The 24,358-nt window shown below is 35.3% G+C and overlaps 1 protein-coding gene and 1 long non-coding RNA gene across 2 annotated transcripts in view; one reads left to right on the forward strand and one right to left on the reverse strand.

The window, feature by feature from the left end:
• The window catches only part of cUnh11orf16 (chromosome Un C11orf16 homolog), a 237,177-nt gene that overhangs the window by 155,442 nt on the left and 57,377 nt on the right, over window positions 1-24,358 (forward strand). The gene's annotated exons all lie outside the window — the stretch shown is intronic.
• LOC310732011 lies at window positions 543-3,669 on the reverse strand. Its single transcript, XR_014535330.1, has 4 exons — window positions 3,056-3,669; window positions 2,555-2,670; window positions 2,360-2,458; window positions 543-1,766 (listed from the first exon to the last, which is right to left on the reverse strand). It is a non-coding gene; the product is annotated as an uncharacterized lncRNA (long non-coding RNA).

Below are 24,358 nucleotides of genomic sequence, written 5' to 3' on the forward strand. Positions count from 1 at the left end.
GTGAAATGGCTATTTTGTATGAATATTAAAATGATTGTCTAATAGGTTGTGGTTTATTATAGCATTGTGAGCTCTGTGTAAGCAATATTCTTGTTTCATAGACACTGCATTTAGGACAATGCATGATCAAAACACACAAATAAATCTAATTAAATATTGCTAATGGTATCATAGGCTCAAATTTCTGATCGACAGAAACAGGAAATTTTTACAAGTAGTATGTATTAATAATGGAAAAACTAGACTTAGTTATTTTTTGGGTTTTATTAAAATCACCTAATATTAATGTGAGATGCCATATCATTACAAATTGTCACTGGAGGATAGTGTTGCAGCACCATGCAGTATATTGCTGTCTTGTCTGCACTATACATGCTCTGCATGATTTTATTTGAGATTTACATCTTGTAAATTCTAGCTGTTCATTTATCAGTGATTCACATTGATATAGAAAGAGTAATGAAGAACTTTTAGATGAAATATGGATGATCACACCACTGAGCCTTATTGTGGCAACTGAAAGCTAGAAATAAAACACATTCTTTTTTCTTTTCACAAGTCTTTAATAGTTGCTTATATCATCTGGTTTTCACTAGACAATAGCGATGACTTGACATAGACATAAGAATAGCATTAAATCAGTATAAAAGTAATGGATAATTTTTTTACATTAATATATTTAATATACAATGCCCATATTAGTTCATGTATAAAAATAGTAAATCTCTGAGATTACATGTATATTATTGTATAAAAAATAATATATAGAAATACGAGTCCATAACATACATTATTTTTCTTTTTCTTTTTTGTTATACTTGTTATGCCATTATTGATAGAATACATATTGCTACAATTATTGCACATTCCCCTACTATACACATATCTAGCTTCAAGTATGTAAGCAGGTGAGCAGATATTAGTGTCCAAGCCTTTCACATCCAGCTTTAACACAGACCTCTTCTTTCAGTTCATTTCCCATGTAAAGCCTTATTGGAGATAGTGTTAAGCTAGTATTGAGTTTCTCTGTCTTCTTATCCCTTGTTAGAAAACACAGAGGTGCTGCTAGTTTCCTTGATAACCCCATTTCTTTTCCAGAGCTTTGAAGAAGTGGCATGTCCTGCGTTGAGGGAAAGGCAGAAAGCCTTGTCAGAGCACCTTGTCCCAGAACTCCGTAAGATCAAGAAATATCCCAAACTAATGCACACACAACTGCTCGAGTATCTTTCATATCATTACCATACAGTAAGAACACCCTTGTTATCTCACTTGAACTCCTGCTTCTCTTTCTCACAAAACAGAACTGTCTGACCCACTTTACACAAACACTTATCCGTTATAGATGACCCGAATCCTTATCTTGAGTCCTGTCTCTGTGGTAAAGAATGAAGGAAGAAGTTCCAGCTGCTTGGACATGGTAGTTCCCCATTTTTGTGCCTGCAAAGGAGTTGTCAGTAGTATTTCAGCAAGTTGAGCCAACATTAGAAAAAGGCTCAGGACAAACCAACAGATAGATGTTTAAGTCAGTTTTTGAGTTGCGTGACGTCTATGGGCTTGCAGCATGGAGAGATTCAGATAGCCCTCCCTGTGGGCTGTAACGTCTGAGGAGGGAACGCCTCCGTCTCCTACCATAGCCACAGGGACTAATCTTGCGTGGGGGAGCATTATTCGTCTTAGTACTGAGCTGACTGATCCGATAGGCTAGCTCATGGATTGAACAGGTGACCAAGCTACAGCCCCGTTTCACCCTTCCACTTGGCTGATCACTGCAAAAAGCAAACAAGCCAGAAACAAAAAAATAAAAATTTAGGTTATACTACTTACAATCTTTCAGATTATCCATAAAGGCCAATTTGTACAATGATTCTGTTGTACTGCCATTCAGGGACACATGCATATTTTGCAGGGGAGTTAGAAAAATGTATTTAAAGGTAATTGGTGTTTGGTGTATTCTGTTGCTGATGAAATGTTGCATCCGAAGAGACTCTGCACGGCATATTAAATATGTGAAATGTGGATGAAATCTAGGGTATGGCCACTTGGGTGTCACAAGCTTTGCCCCCCAAATTGCCACACCAATGCTGACCTCAGATCACATCTCAGCTTGCGTATTACTCCAATGCAATTCAAGAAAAACTTTAGACATGTACAAAGCTTGTGTGGATTTAAATAATTATTGTAAGGTAATGGATTTAATTATTAATTATTATGAATTTTATATCTAAAATAAAGCCTCTTTAAACAGTGCTCATTTTACACTGTTTTGAAAGTCAGAAAGTCACAAATACTTGTATACACTGTATTGATGCCACCCCATATCCAAAAACCCAGACCTGCCAAAAGAAGGAAGAATGCCTACCTGCTCTGTGATGAAAGTGGCCCTGTATCTCTGTTTTCGTCTGAATCTTCTGAACTCCTATTATGCATACAGAGATCCTTCTTCTGTGTCACGTTCAGTCTGACACACAAAGACCAGCACAAAAATATCAGCATCAGAAATGCAAACCATCTATGCAATTGCAAAGAGAGTCAAGAAAAAAAAGCTGATGCATACCTTTTTTCTCCATCAGAATTGGGAGGAAGTGTTGCATTCATAACACATGGCACAAATGCAGCCAGCAAACACCAAAACAAAATACTTTGAGAAACCTTCTTCATTTTGACTTCAACCTGTAAAAAGAGTTTAGGTGATTGTGTTAATTCATGAAATACTAAATACTGCCTGTCTATTCAAATGTGAACAATTTTTTTTTTTTTATATGCACAAGACATTAAGTATAATTAGCATCATTCCCTAGTCTGCATTAGTCACTGTATGACAAACACATTACATTCAGGCAGATGGCATTGGTGGTTTAATAAGACATGAAAGAGGTATGGAGCTGTGCTGCTTTGCTGGGGGTCAGTAAGTACTACCTTACACATGATGATAACCAGACTGCTGACAGCTGGATGTCTTTCCAAAATAAACTTATTTTAGCCTTGTCCTCTGTGGAAATGCCAAAACATTCAACTAATGATAATTATATCTGAGTAGCATTGCAAGGATACATACCTGAGAAGTTTTGTTCTTGAGCAAGAATCAAGAACTGTACTCTTGACTCCTCAACACTGATTGGTTGGTCTAGAGAAATAGGATTTCCCAAGTAATGTCCAGTGTCTGTGTGTGTGTGTCTGTGTGTGTGTGTCTGTGTGTGTGTGTGTGTGTCTGTGTGTGTGTGTGTGTGTGTGTGTGTGTGTGTGTGTGTGTGTGTGTGTGTGTGTGTGTGTGTGTGTTTGTGCGTGTGTCTTAGAGAAGGATGCAGCTGTGACACTACCAATCCTCTGAGTCTAAAAGGCAAACCTGGGAGCCTTTTATACTTTACAGGGGGTGGGAGGAGGCGGGAGTAGTGATGAGTGACATTCAGCCACATCCCCAACCTTACATGCCCTGTCTTGTGCGGACAAAGGAATAACTTTCCAGCATCTTTAAAACAACTGTCCATCATTGGTTTGACAGCTTTTGTTAAAATCCATTTAAAATATATATGTTTTCTTCTAAACAATGAGAAGTTTTGAGTGTTTGGTGTCTAAATTTGTTTGTAGTCTAAATCGATATTAGAATATATTCCAAACATGTTGTATAAACCTGAATAGCATAAATATTTAATATTCATGCACTGCATCTTTCTCTTATTGATTTTGTTTTTAATTTAAAAATTCAACCATGTATTTTGATTTTGTTTAAAAAAAAGTTCAGTTGTTACTGTTTAAAAATATTCATTTTCAGAAATTATATTATAAATTTTAATTATTAAATTAAATATTTATTAAAGTATTGGCATTATGCCACATTTAGTTGTATATGTTTATGCTTAAAATGTGTTTATCCCCTGTAAGGCCTGCTACTATGGTAAAATGAACGTACAGTTGGAACCTTTCAGTTGCATTAAGGACAATGCCCAGGTTCAGATTTTTAGGACAAAGCTTTAAGTTTTCCATTAATAACCTAAAGAAGAGAGTTATTTAAATAAAACTGATGATCGATTTTCCTGACCTTTGACCTTTGCTTCACTGACATTTCAGCATGCAGACACTGAGCAAGTGTCCATTTTGAAGCTTGCTTATGATGATCACATCTCTGTCCAGGATGTAGACGTTGTGCTGCATTGAACTGGCTTTAGTGACCTCCTCTATTATGTTGGAGTAAAAGTGCAAATATGCTTCACTTTGAGAGTTGGTGACTATGGTAACCTCACGTTAAGCCTCTCGCACGTCCCTGAAAATACTGCAATCAATTGATCAAATAGGTTGTACGTGCTGAGAACATTGCTTAATGCTCCGAGGCATTAAACAACACCCAAAAATGATTTTTCACTTACGGCACATGACCAAAATTAATTCATCCTTACAAAGGATCCTTTCCAGATGCATCTCTGAAGACATATATTACAATATCCCTTGTTGGAATAAACAGCTGTTGGTCGAATTACGTGGCCCACTGTGCTATCTGGCCAGTCACACTTCATAGCAGCTGAATTTTGTCTGGCCTGGAGGCGTATGGGTAAACAGTGTCTATCCTCACTATGTATCTCTGTGAGTGATATAATAAATGAGTATTTGTATTTAGTAGGACATAGTGTTCTTGGACTAGTTCGCTTTATAGTTTGCTGTTGTTTAATCTGCATATGTAAAATTTGATGCAAATACTAAATATCCAGAATCTAGCATTTCTGTCTGTTTATTGTTTATTTGTTCATTATATTAACAGAATCACTTCAAAATACAGTGGAAAATTTTGATTATGGGTATATTACTGAAATAACTTCTAGTATGAATGTCAACCCACCCACATTTACAGACCACTATGATTCTGTTTGAGTAACTGTGATAGGTGGTGCTGTAGCATCATGTGACATATTGAATTTACATTTGTAATGCTTGTGCTCAGACTGATTGCCTTCAGCATGTTCTAGCATGACTGAATGATATCAGCATTTATGGATACAGGCCAAGTTCTTGCGCTTTCAGTCATACAGGAATCATCTTTTTTCTGCAGAATGTGCACTCTCGCTAATCATTTTCAACTCTTGTGTCCACTAGAAACCCCTTAAAATGAATTTGACATGCATATTTATATGCATAACAATTCCCACCTGGTTATTTTTCTCATGCATTTCAAACGTCCTAAAGTAATTTCCCTATTTAAGTCTCCCTTTGAGTGTCTTTCTATATAATTAATGCAATATGCACTTTAAAATTGTGCTAACCATTACCATTACCAAAAGTTTTTGCTACATGTGCAATTTGTTATAATTGTATTTACTTGATGAACAATATTCATTTATTTAGTACCAATTACATAAACATCCATTTGAGAATCACGTATGTGCACAATTAAAAGCAAGTGCCTTATGTTGCTTTTATAGTCCCAGTCCTATGTTATAAAGAATGCATTTGTGCATTGCGAATAATTGCAAACAGATCTAAACCTTTACAGTTGTTTCTAAAAGGTTGTTTTTTAAATATATAATTTTCTTACATGATCAACATTTATGTGATTTGATGCATCCACGTGATGTAGCATGTGCGCCGCGATCAGCTAGCATGAAGGATGTCACGTCTCTGTCTAGTAACTGATCTGCGTCTGTTCCTCATTAATAAATGGAAAGCACAATACATTGCTCACATTTACGCAAAGTTTTAAAGAATGAGCTACATTCCACATGAGAGGCGAACTCCACATGCTGCAGGCAATTTCTCAGCATAGGCGCACACAGTCTTCTTTCAACAGCAAATCCACAAGTCACTCCGGCACTCACTGCTACACCTTGACTACTTCATTAATCAAAAGGTCTCCGAAGACTTGTGCCTCCATGTTGAGCTTAAAATAGTAACAGCCGTTTTTCAACACTGCAACGTTACAACTTTCTTGGAAGCTCTAAAACATCAGCTGTTTTTAAAAAATGTGAAGAGTTCACAGTTTAATAGGTCCATTAATTTTGCCCTGGAATTCAGCCATAACATCATTCAGGCTCACAAACACGGTTAAGAACACAAATTGAGCAACCACTCAAGACTAACTTACTATGAAATGTTATCTAGTCCACTAATACTTTACATATTTTAAGTACTAGTTGTGGAAATGTTATTTCAGAACAGAAAGGCTGTGGAAGCAGATTGTTAGTGTTTAACAGGATGTGACTACACTGAAACCGTATGTATGGCATGTCTTATGCATAGAACATATTAAGCCAAGATTCTAGGAAATACAAATATGGTTTCCAGTGGACCCTGGCTGAGCTTGGCTCGTATTCACATAACTTTTTTTTTTCCTGGTGAATGGGTAAGTAGCCACTGTGCTATTTATGTCCTACTTCCCTTTCACAAAGCTGCTATAAACAAGATGATGTGGACATTACTAATGGTATTGTTTTTATGACTTGATTTTTACTCATGCACTTCCCCTACAATAACTACGACACAACACATTACAGTATTGGTTACATTTTGTTAGGTTTGTATCCATATTGTTTTAACTAAACTAAACAAGCATCAATTATCCTGCCTTTACTGTATTGTCAATTTCTTACCTGAACCATAGCAATCTCTTCTAACCTCTTAAAGCATGTAATGTGCAGAATCTTATCATTTTACATTACAGTAGCACATTTCCACTCATGTAATCAGTTCCTGACTTTCATGCTCTTCATCCCTGGCCTTCCAATCCACACCAACCCCACATACACCTACCTGACTCACCTCAATTTTTACTCCTTTCTTTGTCTCTTGCTTTGACCATCTTGACTATTTTAAAACACTTTGATACAAACAATAATGCCAACCACCAGTCATTAACATTTCATTCACATTCGTTAACAATTAACTTTACTTCCTTTGCTTTCAAACTCTCCTTAATGTTTCATTCAGAACAAGACTAGATTTGTCATAATACATGAATTCTTGACAATTAAAATATTTTATTATTTACATACTTTTAATTATATGCACTACATGGCTGAAAAATTGAGAACATCAGAGTTAGAAAAACCATGACATTCGTTGTATTGGCCATGTTAAGTTGCCCTGGGTGTGATTGTGTGCCCTATTTGTATTGCACAGTGCCCTGCAATGGATTGGCATCCTATCCAGGGTGTTTCATCGCCCCACTCCCATTGTTTCATGACCAGGAGAAAGTGGTTACTGAAGATAAACAAATTATCTGTACAAGTAGGATGTTTACCAAGTATCCTTTTTTATGTTGCTACAGCAGATCCTTGTAGTTGCATGCTTCATGTTAAATTCTTAACAAATTACTAAACTCCACTCACTTAAATAAAATATGGTCTATAAAATATCTGTAAATGTCCAATCACAGTGCAAATTTACTCATAATGTCCAAAGAGAAATTATTTGAAACTACAGAAAAACCTCTTTTACAACTTTGTGTTTGGCTGGTACTGTCTTTTCAGTATCATTTTATATTTATATAACTGCAAAATGAACAAATCTATTACCTTTATTGTCATTTGAAAAACGGCATATTCTACCTACATTTATATAGCAGTTGCAGGACGATTGATGAAATTGCATTTAATTTTGTGAGAGCAATATATATATATATATATATATATATGGAAAAGGATTTGATTTAAAAGGTTTCATTAAAAACAATATAACAGTGGATTATTTGTCCATTTGATTCAATAAATGGCATTATTATCAAGCTGAGCATTTTTCTAGTCTTCCAGCACTGGTCTGGGTAATTGCTTTATACCATGGTGTGCAAGTGCTCATTGCGTGTTAGTGCTAAAATATCAAAATATATTTTCAATACCCTGTTTCAGAAAGCATGCTGATATCTGAATTAAATCTTACAGGTGTTCACTTTTTCTTTTTCGTAAAGTATGCACTTTTGTAGATATGCTTTTCAGATCTTCAAGCCTTTTTAAGTCTCCTGGATTTTTGCAAATCCTTTCAATCATGCAATCGAGAAAATGACATTGTGTTTATGTATCTTGAAGGAATCTGAGCAGTGTTTGGAATGTAGGGAGGATTATAGCAGGAAATCAACAGGTTATTCTAAGTTCATATTGTGTGCAAAGACAGTTTTCTGCATCATGTGCGTGATCAGAGAGGTCAGGTGGTGAATCATTCTAAGCACGAAACCTTATCATCAAGGGGGTAATGGCACGGATGGTTTTAATGCCTTAAAAAAATAAAGCCTATCCTTTCAGAATGTCAAGAATTTTTCTGTTTATCTTTATAGTGTGAGAGGAAATAAATTTTGTACTTTCCCGATTTTCAACATGTGATTTGAATTGGTCCCCTGTATAAACACCTGATGTATTATGTTCAGACAATCCACACTATGCCTGACCAAATGATTTAATGCATAACACATATTTACTACATCTATGTTTAGGTCCATTCGGGCAATTGATAACATTTTTACATGGATTCGAGGGGTGTTACATTTTGGACAGAAATTTTTTCCAGAAAAACTGTTGGCACAGTATAGTATGCAAGATGTCTTTAAACTTAAAGATATTAAGTTTTTTTGTGTGTGGGTTTTTATAGTTATTTATTGTTTGGTGTTTTAAATCAGGTCATTTGCTGTTGCATTTGTATTCATGATGTCTTTTTGTCAATAATGTCATTGATGTATATGTCGGCCACTTTGAAAAGCTCTAGTGAAGATGGCATGGATTATTGTGGATTAGACACTTGTAGCAAAACAAGCAGTTGTTTTCAGAGTCTGCTTTGTGTTAACTGTCCTTACACTCTTTCTCACACTTCATCTTTTATCACATTCCTTGTGAACATCTTGACCTAATCCAAATCAGTCCATTATTTATCATCTGTGACTGAATTCAGTGTTCCAGATGAGTTTTGACTCAGCATGTCAGGCTTTAAATTGTCATTTATACAGCTGCTATTCAAAACAGAGGTGAAATTGTTGTATCTTTAAAAAATCCAGCACACAAATAGTTGTGCAACACAAACAGTGTTTGGGCTAAAATTCTACCCAAAATAGTCTTACTGGATGCAAAACATAGCTAATATTAAAATAGCAAAAAGCTGTTTTGCACACAGACAAGCTTAGTATAATATACGCAACCTCGTCACACTTTCTTGAAGTCTTAAAACCACGTAAAATGAATCTATAATGCATAACGTAAAAATAAAAATAATAATAATTGTTAGATGCATAAGTTCATTAGACAGATGGAGAGGACACAGAATGCATACATTCTAACACTCATCCAAAAATATGCATTTATTCATTTTTATTCTGTGACATTACAGGCAATTTATGGGAAAAAAGAGGCCATTAGATTTTCTAGCAAACTGAATCAAATGTCAAAGCAGAATCAGAAAATGATTGCAAATTAGTCTGTACATTAAAATGTTATAAGGTTTAAAACAGCTCTTATGGTCGGTACCCTATTAATAATTATATGCATTTAATATGCTTTTCTTCACTATAGTAGACTGGCGACCTATTCAGATTTTATTCCAGTGCCAAGGGTTTTTGCCATAAGCTCTGGTCCAGAACATTCCTGACTAGGTAAATTGTTAAGATCAATGAATGACTGAATTCATTAATAAATGACTTTTCAATAGACAAAACTTTAGTAAATATGTACATATAATTTATTACATTCTGGACTTATACTGTTTCTGATTAGAGCTAAATGAAGATGAATATTAAAAAACTGCTATTTAAACTTCATCCATCCTAGAATGAAATCAGCTTTGAAGTGTTTATGGAGCCATGTGGGGTCTTTTTGTAATTAAAGAGCTGCTCTCCACATGTGACTTGTTCAATACAAAACATATGTTTTGCGCTTATTTTTGTCATTACACTAATTTATAGCGATTGTCTTGGAATGTATAACGTAGCTGTTATGTAGATGCGTTTTGCTATCTCCAAAATATCAGTCGGCTCAAATGAGACAGCAATACACTCCAAACATGTGCATCCAATCCAAAATGACGTAATATGTGCAGAATGAATGGTATTAGTTTTATGGTGACTCTAGTGTCAAAAATGAAATAGCAAGAAGAGCGGAGAGCAATTTATGCATCAAGAAGCACTTATAGCTTCACGTGTAAAAGATTTGTTTTTCAGGAAATAATGCATGATACAGTGTATCATCTTGTTCATCATGTTGGGGTGACATGAGCAGCTTCCCATAAATCCTTGTCTATAAATTTTGGCTTATTCACAATTGAAAATTGCAAGAATGCTATGACTAAACTTGAAACTGGTGTCAAACCACATTAGACATGCGTTAATTTGGGCTGCATTTGATTGTGCACATAGACTTTTTTTTATTAAATTTGAAACATTTGTACAGGTGGTATAACTGCACAATTGTTTCTGACAAAAAAACACTGGCAAATTGTTTTTTAAATAGTTTAATATAAATCTAAAGAAAATCATTGAACCAATTTTAATTGTTAATCTATTTTAGACAACAATATTTGATATTTACTTGATTTACTGGCTGACAGTAGATTTATTTTTCCTCTTCAATGATTGACAAGCAACACACAAAACAATTAGCAACTAAAGAAATGTATTGTACAGGGACATGAGTCAGCATTTAATTTGAATATGTAAATAGGACGCTGCTTAGGTTATTGGTTTTTCATTGGTTAACTGCTGATCAAAAGGTCATAAATTTAAGTCCCATCACTACTAAGCTGTCCTTCCTGGGCTTTTAAACAAAGTCTTTAATCTGCTCAATTGTATAAATATAGAATAAATTATGTCCTTTCACATCTGTAAGTTGCTCCTTTTCCTAAACGTACTGTATACTGCATGATATGTTGGGCTGTGATGCATTTACAGTGCTGTGTACTTGAAGTGTATTTAAAAAGTAACTTTTATTTAAGTTTAATTTTATTTATTTATTTTTTTTACCTATTATTATAATTTTATACCTATTATTAGGCTTCTTAAAACCCAGCCTTCTGTTTAGTTTATTATAGTCTATTATAGTTCTATTATAGATCATTATTTTTTTTTTATGAATGATTGTGGTTGTGGTGTTATGTTTGGATTCTTGAAATGATTGTAATGATTGTCCCCATCTTTACGTGTTTTTTTCATTAGATTCAATGATTTTCTTGATATTATTAAATCTGGTTGTAAAATAGGACGGTTCAGGTGTAATAAACTTTTTTTTATTTTTCATTTTTTATAATGATTGTATACAATAAGTAAAAAGTCTAAACATGAAATGTACCTGCTGTGAATGACAATTTATTTTCTTAAGTTTATTTAAGTGAATCTTTTATTCACTTAAATAAATATTTATAAATGTATTATAAGTGTATATTTGTTGTGTATAATAAACATTTGCTACCGATATGCAGCATGAAAAACACCTTTATAATTATAGTTTTTAAAAACATCATCTATTAATATGTGCATGTGAGGTTCTTTTTTACTTACTTGCTGTAGTTTATCTTCATTTAATCTCTACACTGTTTTTTCCCCCCATTTTTTTTGTGTTTGTTTTTTGTAAGAGCTTTGAATTCACTGTTGTCTTGAATGCATGAATAGCTGCAGTTTAACTTTTTGGGACAGAAATGACAGGTGTATACAGCTTGAAATAGTTAAGGCTTGTGCCAGTTGTTCACTTTCAGCCTGGGATGCGGTTGAACTGAGACAGCTTCAATGCCTCAGCTCTCTGCATCTGCAGCCAAGCAATCTGTGACTCCAACAGCCCTGCGTCATGTCTGAAGCATCCGTACACATTGGAGGGGGCATTAGAGGGCTGTAAAAATAGAAAATGAATCATTCAGACTTGCACATCCAAGTTGCCAAGTTCTGCAATCCACATCTTTCTGAAGAATAATACTGACATGCCTTACTATTTAATTCGGATTGTTGGAGCTTAGTTGGATCACAAAACAAATCATTGCAGCACCACTGGACCTGTTGTGTCTTGTTCGCATGAAACTCCTGTGCATTACAAGAAACGGAGTGAAGTTTTGGTTTGAGAGAGGCAATATGTGCAATATTGAGTACCAGAAAATGCAGCTCTGTTGCTATTACTTCTGATTTTGATGAAGCATTATGCATAAAACGCTTGCATATCAAAATCTTGTAGACTTTTACATACACCTTATCCAGTCTGGATGTGCTTATTCAAGCGATGATTCATTCAGGCTTATGCACTCTCCATGGTCACGCCATCAAATATGCACAGACAAACAGAGATGAGAACATGAACAAAGTGTTAGACTTGCACAATCTTGAACTCAACATGAGCTGGGCAGCTTTCTTGAAACTTTCCACAACTCTTCTGATATTGTTGTACGAGACAAATATGTTGATCTAATCAATGAAATCGCAATAAACTGATGAACGTAGCGAATAAACAATTTATAATAAGAAGAACTAGTCAAGGATGGGTGAATCCATTAAACATCAAGAAGAAACGTTAGGCAGTTAATACATCTGACACGCAACACACATCTCCTCTGGTTTGAATTAGACTTTCATTCCTTAGAGCCCAGGGGGTATCTTAAACACAAATTACACGATGCCAGAAATAGTCCAGGGAATGTTATCTATGCATCTTTAAATCGTTTGCTGAAGTTGTCGGAGGGCATGAGTGATTAAAAGCACTATGTTTCTTTATTCTGAACTAATGGCTTTAGAGCTAGACACTGACTGAGAGGAAAATATGAGCTAATGCTGGGCTTTTAACAATTAAGTGAGCAAATTTAAAATTAGATACTTTCTGAGAAAAAATGTAAATATTAATATTAAATATATTTGTATAGAGTAGTATATAATAGTATAAATAATGAATTAAGTAACCACATAGAGACATTTATCATACTTTTTAAATGATTTCCAATTAGGGTAAAAAAAAAAAAAACAGTTTCTACATTATTTAGAGAATATGATTTTTGCCATTTTTTTAGCATTGTTACAGATATATATCCTGACAAAATGTTGATATTTCTGAATTATAGTGATACTATAAACATGTGTTATATTCTGTATATTCAGATGGAGCGGCTGCCTTTCATTGCATGTTTATCACACATTCTTCACACATGTTGAATTAATTCACAACAGCCCCCTGCAATCTTAGGACATTGTTTCTTCACCCGCTGCAATCAAAAAGGTAATTGTAGTTGATTTACATCCATTTTGAGGCAATATTAAAAACACAATTGGAATCTTAGAATAAGCCTGTGGCTGCATGCTATTATGTTCCACCTTTTTTTTTGTTCTTCTAACGTAATATTGCATTTTATTGATGGTACACAACGTGGGTCATTTTAGGTCTCACTTTGGCTGCATCTAATTAGTCCTTTAATGCAATGTTTTTTAGAAGCACTACAGTTAAGGGAACAATTAATCTCTTCACAATATTAATAGTTTTATCTTTATTCCAGATTAAAATATGATGGTTAAATTTTTGTATAAAATTGTTTCAATACTTATATCTAAAAGAAAAAAATGACCATACCATTAGCTGAATTTTTATTTTTATTTATTTATTTTTTTTTTTACTCTGGCTACTTCTGTTTTGATGATCCAGGCAACATACAGTGGGGCAAAAAAGTATTTAGTCAGCCACCAGTTATGCAAGTTCTCCCACTTAAAAAGATGCAAAAGGCCTGTAATTTTCATCATAGGTACACTTCAACTACGAGAGACAAAATGAGAAAAAAAAATCGAGAAAATCACACGTCTGATTTTTAAAGAAATATATATGCAATTTATGGTGGAAAATAAGTATTTGGTCACCTACAAAAAAGCAAGATTTCTGGCTCTCACAAACCTGTAACTTCTTTAAGAGGCTCCTCTGTCCTCCACTTGTTACCTGTATTAATGGCACCTTTTTGAACTCGTTATCAGTATTAAAGACACCTGTCCACAACCTCAAACAGTCAGACTCCAAACTCCACTATGGCCAAGACCAAAGAGCAACAAGTCTACAAAATTGTAGACTTGTACCAGGCTGAATCTGCAATAGGTGTGAAGAAATCAACTGTGGGAGCAATTATTAGAAAATGGAAGACATACAAGGCCACTGATAATCTTCCTTGATCTGGGGCTCCACGCAAGATCTCACCCCATGTGGTCAAAATGATCACAAGAACGGTGAGCAAAAAATCCCAGAACCACACGGGGGGACCTAGTGAATGACCTGCAGAGAGCTGGGAGCAAAGTTACAAAGGCTACCATCAGTAACACACTACACCGCCAGGGACTCAAATCCTGCAGTGCCAGACGTCCCTCGGCTTAAGCGAGTACATGTCCGGGCCCGTCTGAAGTTTGCTAGAGAGCATTTGGATGATCCAGAAGAGGATTGGGAGAATGTCATATGGTCAGATAAAACCAAAATAGAACATTTTGGTAAAAACTCAACTTGTCGTGTTTGGAGGAGAAAGAATGCTGAGTTGCATAGAAAGAACACCATACCTACTGTGAAGCATGGGGGTGGAAACTTCATGCTTTGGGGCTATTTTTCTGCAAAGGGACCAGGACGACTGATCTGTGGAAAGGAAAGAATGAATGGGGCCATGTATCGTGAGATTTTGACTGAAAACCCCCTTCCATCAGCAACGGCATTGAAAATGATACGTAGCTGGATCTTTCAGCATGACAATGTTCTCAAACACACCGCCAGGCAACGAAGGAGTGGCTTCATAAGAAGCATTTCAAGGTCCTGGAGTGGCTTGCCAGTCTCCAGATCTCAACCCATAGAAAATTTTTGGAGGGAGTTGAAAATCCATGTTGCCCAGCAACAGCCCAAAAACATAACTGCTCTAGAGGAGATCTGCATGGAGGAATGGGCCAAATTACCAGCAACAGTGTCTAAAAACGTGGAGACTTACAGAAAACGGTTAATCTCTGTCATTGCCAACAAAGGGTATATAACAGTATTGAGATGAACTGTTATTGACCAAATACTTATTTTCCACCATAATTTGCTAATAAATTCTTTCAAAAATCAGACAATATGATTTTCAATATATTTGACAATATGATAGGCATTGAGCTTCATTGCTACACATTTTACAAGTGTAAAAAGGAACAAATATATATACAGTGGAACCCGGTTATGTCTAAGTCCTAGGGGGTTGCCAAAAAGCATAGAGATAACCTATGATCGAGATAAACGAAAATCAATATGGCGGCAATATATTAACGTGCTTGAAATTTCTTTATGTACATGATGTACGGCGTGGCAGATGCTTTCTCGGCTGCTTTCTCTGAATCTCCCGGCTTCAATTGCGCACATATGGTGCTCGTTTAGCATCATCACCAGCTCCTATTTAAACTTCCACACTCTCACTGTCCGTTATTGTTGGTATATGTTGGTTCACGGCGGTCGTTGTTATCGCTCATGCGTGTCCCGGTACGTGTCTTCCCACCGGCACTTTCTCAACGGCTGCTCTTTTCTTTCCAAAGCGCATCGCGGTTTCCCCCTGATCCTGCCGTTGTTAATTCTATGCTTTTGCTGCTCATCCCACGTTCCGCGCCACGCTCCTACCAAGCGGCTTTCGCCTCCCGTTCATCGCATAACATTTAACAACAAAAGGCATATGTGCACTAACTAACAGCAGAGATTCACCAGTATACAATACAACACCTGTAGCATCTGTAAGACTTGATTTTTCCGCCACTTTCGCGAGCTCTTCTGCGGCTGCACAGTGCTGATCGAGATAACTGACGTTAAATGGCAAATTCCCCCCCCCCTTGTGCTCGAGATATCAGGGTTCGGCGACATAAAAAATTCGACATAACCATTAAAAAATGCTAAGACAAAGCGAGAATTTGGCGGTTCCACTTCAAAAACTTAGACTTAATAGGGTTGTCGAGGTAACCGAAGTCGAGATAATTGGGTTCCACTTTGTGTGTATATATATATATATATATATATATATATATATATATATATATATATATATATATATATATATATATATATATATATATACAAGACCCTTAACCTCTAACTGCATAGTTGTATAAATGAGATAATTGTAAGTTGCTCTGGATAAGGACATCTACTAAATATCATTAATGTAAATGTCCTATGATTAGTTGAATTCACCTGTATGGTACATGATCTCAACCGTTCCTGGAATGTGGGGATATACAAAAAAAAGCAGTATCATGAAGAAAAAGGAGTAATGAAGTTGAGATTTGAAAGCCAACATTGCTCATTATTATGGTGGCGGTATCATAGTGAGATCATGTTCATTTCCTTGACTAAATAGGCTCCTTTCACACTCATTTTTTCTTTACACTATTTTAATACTGGATTTATTGATGCTTATGAGATGCTCAAGATTTGGATAGTTTTGATTCATACTTTAGTTCCTGAACTTTCTCCCAAACATATTCTTTAATATTTATTATCCCATTTGTTTGGGTATGTTTTTCAAAAGAATCCACCCAGGTGTACTCCAATCAACTAATTATGTGACTTCTGATCGCAATTGGTTGCATCATTCTTTTTTTTTTAATGATATTGTATGTATTGTATGTTTTGGGTCATTGTCCTGCTGCAGAATAAATTAATCACCTCCTTGATAGTATTGCATGATGAATATCCTGACCATATCTCCAACTCCATTTGCAGAAAAGCAGCCCCAAACTTGCAAGAAATCTCCACATTGCTTTACTGTTACCTGCAGAGCAGATTATTGTACCACTCTCCAAACCTTTAACAAACCACTTGGGTTTTTTTTTTGCTACAGGCAAAATATTTAACATTTTGATTCATTAGTCCAGAGCACCTGCTGCCATTTTCCTGTTTCCATGTCACAAGTATGGCTTTTTGGCCACAATTTAAAACATGTATTCCTGGGTCCCACTGGTTTCCAACAGTTCTTCACTGATGTCACTGCTGGACATATTTTGATGTTGAAAGTAAGTAAGCACAATGTGTCTTTCATCCACAACATTGTTTCCTTGACTGACCACTTTGTCTATGGTCCTCAAAATGTCCCATTTCTTTGTGCTTCTTTAAAATAGCTTGAATTGCTTTGAAATCTTTGCCTGGGAGAGACCTATACCATGCAGTATAGCTACATTGCGTCTTGTTGCTGTTCTTAGTCTTGCCATTGTATATGTCCCGTAGCATGAAACCGTCTTACACATCCTCATATTAGGAGAGTTTGGCTGTTCCTCACTCAGTTTTAAACCTCCTACACAGCTGTTTCTGTTTCAAGTAATGATGGCATGAAAATTATGAAAATGATTATCACTGGGACCTGCTTGGTGAAATTGGTTAATCATACATCTAACTGTGCAACTGAACATTGTGTACAAAGTAAGAATTAAAAGCCAAAGGGTGGTCACACCAAATATTGATTTGATTTGGAGTCCTCTTCTGTTCATTTATTTTCCATTTTGTTAATTGATAAAAAATATTTTCACTTTACAACATTTTCACAACTACTTAAAACCTTTGCACAGTTCTGTTACATTACATTAAAAAAATAAATTTTAACTTCAGGTTGCAACACAAAGATTTGCTGAGTAAAAACACTAAAAAGTTCATGAGGAATGGAATAGTTATGCACAGCACTCTCACACTAAGGGGGGAAACTAAGTGAAACAATTTTCCAGCACTTGATCCTGATTAGATCATGATTGCAAATGCTTAAGTATTTGCTCGTCAACCTGTAATTTTGTTTTAGAGTTCATGGTGACATCACAGTTTTGCTTAGAATGAATGTTTCCTAATACTGAACCCATAAATAACATGTCATTCATTGTTTTAACCAAAGTATTTTGCATCCTAACATTAACATTCATCTCAAGCATGTGTTTTATGCTAACTTCAAGAAGGGTATGTAGTTGTGATGTGCTTTGTTTTTTTCCCAGTCAGACCACAGGATTCTTTTTCTACCATTTGATTAATGCTGGAGTTATTGACCCCCCGCAGACCAAAGAACCAGGCAAAAATGCAAAAAATGTTAAACTAGTGCAGCTTCTCTGCTTAAATTGTTTATGGGACAGGATTACATGCTGTAAACACAAGGCAAGAGCCAGGAGTGGAAAAGTTGATGTTCACTATGGAATGCACAATATAGCAACACAATGAAAGTTGATTTGGTTTATAAAGAGACTTTTTTCCCTCGTTTTATAAAACCAGTTATACATATCTAGTTGCTTCCTGTAATTTAATCAAAGACAAAAAATCAGCAGTAGGTCAGTAGGACGGAAGAGATTTTTTCAAGGTTTCCCTCAGCAGTCTCTGGAGTAACTTTGTGTAAAATTGGTGGTGGAGAAATTATGTCATACCTCCATCTTTATGCCTGTCAATTTGTTCAACTGTCTGTCTTTGTCTCAATGCATGATATCTCAAGAAAGAGAGGAAAAATAATTGTAGGTCTTAGATGGAAATATCAATGTTTCTTTCTGTTTGTCACACATTTATTTTATTTTTTGTTTAATTTAAAAAAGTGTTAAATGTTCTGTATGAAAATACCCTTGCTACCAGATGAGCTGAAAACAATTTTGCATTGATTGCAACAGGGTCATGGTATATTTTAAGGATATTACAAATTGGCAATGACAGCAGTTGCTGTTGGAGACATTACTGCCACCAACTATGACATTAAATTATATACCTTTTTATTCTCTTTTTATTTCTATTTTATTCTATTACTTATTACATCCACATAACTAGATCTCTTACCTACATATTTTCCTAGAAAAGGTTGTAAAACATTAGTCATTCTTATAAGATACAGTGTAGCACTGCATAACAGGAATAACATTCATGAAATCTTCTAGTTTTTAAATTGTTTCTTTTTTGTTTGATTTTATACTATAGATCAATAGTTTCAGATGTAGACTAGAAAATATTGTAGTCAAATAAAAAGCTTTGGTGTTCCATAGATTCCTCCTAAGTCTCTAAGACACTAACCTTTTCTCTATACATGATACGGTACCCCAGGGTACCATTATTTCTAATGGGGACAAAGATTCCCCCTTCACTCTCAAGAGAATGAGAATAATTTTTCTTTGATTATCTGAGTATCACAGACAGAATAGTCTCTTGTGTTTTTGGCTTTGCATGTGACACACAGGTTGACACCTGACTACTGATTCCCGATTTGCATCCTTAGTATTTGTTGCTTTAGCACTGTTTCTCATCAGTGTTTATAGGGAATGATTGTGGGCTTGCTCTCCTGTCATGTTTAATGGAAAGCACCAGACCAGGACAGAGCACTGAAGTAAAAACAAAAGGTAGTAATAAGACAGCTTGGCCCTGAACTGTGCTGTGCTGAATGTGTCTGCACAAGAGGAAGCACCTGTCTGTGGGTGGCAGAGTCTAAAGACAGAGAGGGAGGATAAAGGCACACTACACATGGATCCGAGGTGACACAGAGGACAAAGACTTTCTCCCCTTTACCTGATTTAGAATCATATTTTTACCAACTACGGGAATTCCTGTTTCCCTTTATAAGTTTGGCAGTAATTCATACAAACAAATTGTTGTGTAGAGGTCAGGAACTTTACAATGAAGTTAAAGAAAAATGAAAGAGTGTAGTAATTAAATTAGACTTTGTGCAAAGCTGTTCCTCCATATCAGAAACAGAATAAGACATATGACTATACAATGAGAAAAATGAAAAAAGCTACATAAAACAGAACAACAACAACAAAAATCCTACAGCCTTCTTTAGTGTATTGGCTCTCTATGAGTCTGTAGATGACAGCTTTTTCATTGTTGTTACTGCCGTTTTTAGCATTTTTTTTTAAGCTATACTAAGTATTCTTCCCCTTAATTAATGTTTTAGAGGGTCCACTAATCACACACAGCTTTATACTATCAACTAGTCCCCTTAATGCTTCAGCACTGTTTATTACACAATGAATTGTGCCCAAGCAAATAATTAAATGTGGCAAATTTAATTTATTAATTATACTGTTCTCCTGTGGTGCAGGAACACTCATGGTTAAACAGGGCACACAGGAATGTACTGAGAATGGTGTGAAATGTATTAAATGGTCTAAATGGGCCAAACTTGCTGTTCACAATTAAAGCTCAACTGTAGAATTCAGTACACAGAATGCAGTGGAATGCCCTCATATGTATAATCACTAATGTAATCAGTCTTTTAAATTTGACTATTAAATTTGCATTCAATCACACATTACTCCTCAAGCATCTTTGTTTTCTTTTTCATTGTTTTTGACTAAAACTGCCTTCTAGATAAAATGCAAACCACCAACTGCAACCACTTGTTTTAAAAATAAACAGGGGTTAAACTTGGGTAAAAATAAATTTGCGTGAGACTATGACTCAGTGGCAACTGCCTTAAAGGCACTCTCTACTGCATCCCTTGACCACCAGCTGCTGTGAACTATTTGGTCTGTCAGATGGAATGATACTGATTTTATTTTCCATGAAAGCATCCAGACCAGTTTAGTCACAGGCATGCACAGATTTCTTCACATAATATGAACTGGTAGAATACAATCAGCAACCCATTGCTCCTTTTTTCCGTTGTGTGTGTAAAAATAAAACGATGAAATATTGTTGTTTTTTGTGCATTGACATTGGCATATGCTTTTAATACACCAAGCCATAGAAGTTAATCATTGCTGTTTTTCACAAGCAGCCAAACTGCCAGACAATTACAGTACATAAGTAAATGTTTATATATGTGGTTTATGCATACTTTCGTTTTATTTCTTATTTATTTATTTATTTATGTATTTACTTATTTACAAACTGTTGTGTCTAACTGCAGAATAAAGAAGCTTCCAAGTGTAAGTAATGTGTCTTGCAGGTGTAACAAAGGAATTCACATAAATAACAATAATAACACTCAGGGGACAAGTTAAATAAAGCCTCTGCTGTAAGATAAAGCCTCCATCTCAATCAATTAGGTTCTGTTTGACTGTTTACATCCTCGGTAACCTCGGAAAGGCGCACCATTTGTGTGTCATATAATCACACTTCGAATAATGTCCAATGGTCTACTTTTGTTCTGCCCTGATCTGTTGCATTCAGACACCACCAGTTCCTAAAAATACTCTAGCCTGAAGCAAAACATATGTGTTCAGTTGTGTAAGTGTACACACTGTAATTGAAAACATGAGGTAGAGTAGGAGAGCATGGCTGTCATTTGCCATTACAAATGTGGCCTTTAGGTTCTGCTCAGTGGTTATGTAAAAGAAAAGTTGTAATGAAGGTATGATAGATATCAAGACATGTAAGCTGTGAAAAAATGCAGTATTGATTCCATAAGGTTATAAGCAAAATTATTTTTTCCATATTTGTTTGTTATGAATGGAGGAACTGATGCATGTATTTATGCCAAACACACACACACACACACACACATAGTTTTTAATTATACTCTATATATCAAGAACAAGTGCAAATCATCCTTTATATTTGCAAATCAAAGTGCATTTGTACAAAAGAGCATTGTATTTATTGCAAAAGCCTGTACTTTTCTCAAAATCCTCAGTTTATCTCTCAAAATTAAGTATTTGTGTCAATGAACATCTCATTGCCATTAAAATTAAAAGTCCTTTGTCATTGTTCACAAACAAGATCGTCAAAATGTTTATTAATATTGTCAGTATGACTGTGCAGTTTCAGTATTTTCTGATATAATCTACAGTTTGGATTACAGTGATTGAAAATGCACAAGAGCACAAAATGCTCAATTAATCAAAGCAACAAGAAATGCAGTTATGATGTGCACAATTGACGACATGATGTGGAGGATGAACAAGTAGTTTTGAGAATTACATTTCTGATTTGAGAAAAGCTCTAAAGCAACTGAGAAAAACTGTAGTCTCAGAGTCAATTATCAAATATAAGTGATCAAATAATAGTCTCTGATCAGCACAAAGGTATAAAATTGCACTTTGTCATCTCTATAAAAAGCTTATTAAAACATACTTTATAACTATGTTTATAATAACAATGCACCAATGAAATACCACACCAGCATGATCAGAAATGCTTAAGGTAAATGCTTTTGTCTGATTCGAGTTGAAATGTGGTTTATGTTAAAAAATGTGTGATTTTATTAGAGCATGATACAAGATTTATTGCTTTTACAAGAAAATTTTATTGGTAAAATTATGTGGGGGGTTGCATAATTTTACCAATAAAATGTTCTTGCAGTTCATGCCACATGGCGAATCCCCTACGATTTTTCTAAGAATGAAACTTTATGAGAATGTGTCAATGATCTTCTTTTATTATGTTAATGTTTTTTTTAGCCTACACATATTTTGGGCTTTGGACTGCATGCATTTGTATATGATTTTATGCTGTCAGTGGGTATAAAGAGATTTCAGGTTGTCTTATACAGTTTCATAGCATTTAACTGTTTAAACCTATTTCAGATTTATGGTTAATTAGCACTTGTATTTAGTATCACTATGCATCATGCTCATTGTCTCATGTTTGTCTTCTTGCCCATTATAATTTTTATGTTTATTTTTGTAGTTATTTTGTGTTTTGTTTTGTTTTGTCTATTGTATTATTAATAAATTAATTTGAACTTGCATGTGGGGGAGTGGTGGCTCCAGCGGGTAAGGCGCTGGATTACCGATCGGACGGTATCGCCAAGCTGCCACTCTTGGGCCCTTGAGCAAGGCCCTTAACCCTCTATGCTCCAGGGCACCCTTACGAGAAAAATAAACCAAGGACCGTGACGTCGGAGCGACGTGGGGCCGCCTTCCCGTGGGCTCACCACCTGCAGGAGGGACCGTAAGGGACCGGTGCTGAGAGGATTGGGCAGCAGTCGAAGGCGGGGCCTTGACAGCCCGATCCCTGGACACGGAGAAGTGTCTGGGGAATCTGCTTAGACTGCTGCCCCCGCGACCTGAATTACGGATAAGCGGGAGAAGATTAATGAATGATGAACTTGCATCTGCTTCTCACATCATTGCATTAGAACTGTCTGCGGTTTTAATTGAAGTGACACAGGATCTTATACTTTACATTAAATTCTTAGACAGAGTGTATTTAGCACTTTTGAGTGTATAAAGCACTTTTGTACTTCGCTCTGGATAAGGGCGTCTGCTAAATGCCGCAAATGTAAATGTAAATGTAAATGTATTAGATGCCAATTCTCAGTTGGTACATACATGTGTATGTAATCATAATTTTATGTTTATGTGAAGGACCAGCAGGGCACCTTGTTTAATTGGTAAGAATAGCCAGAAAACAAAACAAAAAACTGAGATTTTATAGACTGCCTAGACGTCACAATCCTGAGCTGTCATCACATTAATATTTGCACTCGCAAAAGAATCAACCAAAGCAAAATACTTATAAAGAAATTGGCATGATGAACATCTGCTCAATCACAGTACAATGCTTGCATACATAGTCTTCTGTTCACTTACAGTTTTTCTCAGTTGCTTTGAAGCGTTACTTAGATCAAGAATGAAAGTCTCAAAACTACTTCTTCAACCTTCACATAATTTAGTCAGTCACATCATAAAAGCAATTGTTGTTGATTTGATCAAATTGTGACTGCTTTGGTACATTTATTTATTTGATTGTGTACAAGTGTCTGCGGTTTTCTACATTATCAGTTATTCATGTCATGTTGTACAAAATATATTATACTGGTTTCACCTGAATAGTTTTAACCCCAAAAACATTTAGGCATCAGTTTATTGCATATGTTATTAAATGCAAAATGGTTAAACCAGTTGTCATCATAAGTCATCAAAAATTCTATTAAACATTTTGTGTAAATGTGACGAATTGCTGAATTGTGAAGATGAATCTTGAATGTCACTGATGAAGTGAAGTGAACCACATCAGATCAATCAATGATCAACTAAATCTAAAATAGGTCAAATGTGATCCAATGTATTGTTCGGCTTGTACAAATTGTTTTTTAAAAATGTACTTACCAGTTTGCAAATACTATAGATGATTTAAGAAATGCTCCAAGGTAAATGAGAAAAACTGTGAAAGTGTGAATCCTGTCTGGTCTCTTGAAAATACAGTTTATCTCAGTCGCTTTGGAGCGCTTCTCAGATCAGAAATGAAATTTACAAAACTACTTGTTCAAACTCCACATCATTTAGTCATTTGTGTTCATCATAAGAACATTTCTCGTTGCTTTGATCAAATTGCGAATGCTTTGGTACATCATTTAATCAATTGTGTAGAAGTGTCTGCTTTTTCCTACATTATCAGTTGTTTATGTCATTTTGATCAAAATGTATAATACTAGTTTCACCTAAATGGTTTTAACCGCTAAAACATTTAGGCATCAGTTCATTGCATAGGTCAATGAATGCAAAATGGTAAAACCAGTTGTCAAAATTTGTCAAGCTTTTCCTCTTCACAGTTTTATTAAACTTTTTTGGTAAATG

This window comes from Silurus aristotelis, assembly GCF_946808225.1.
Source record: "Silurus aristotelis genome assembly, chromosome: 10".
Taxonomy (NCBI): Eukaryota; Metazoa; Chordata; class Actinopteri; order Siluriformes; family Siluridae; genus Silurus; species Silurus aristotelis.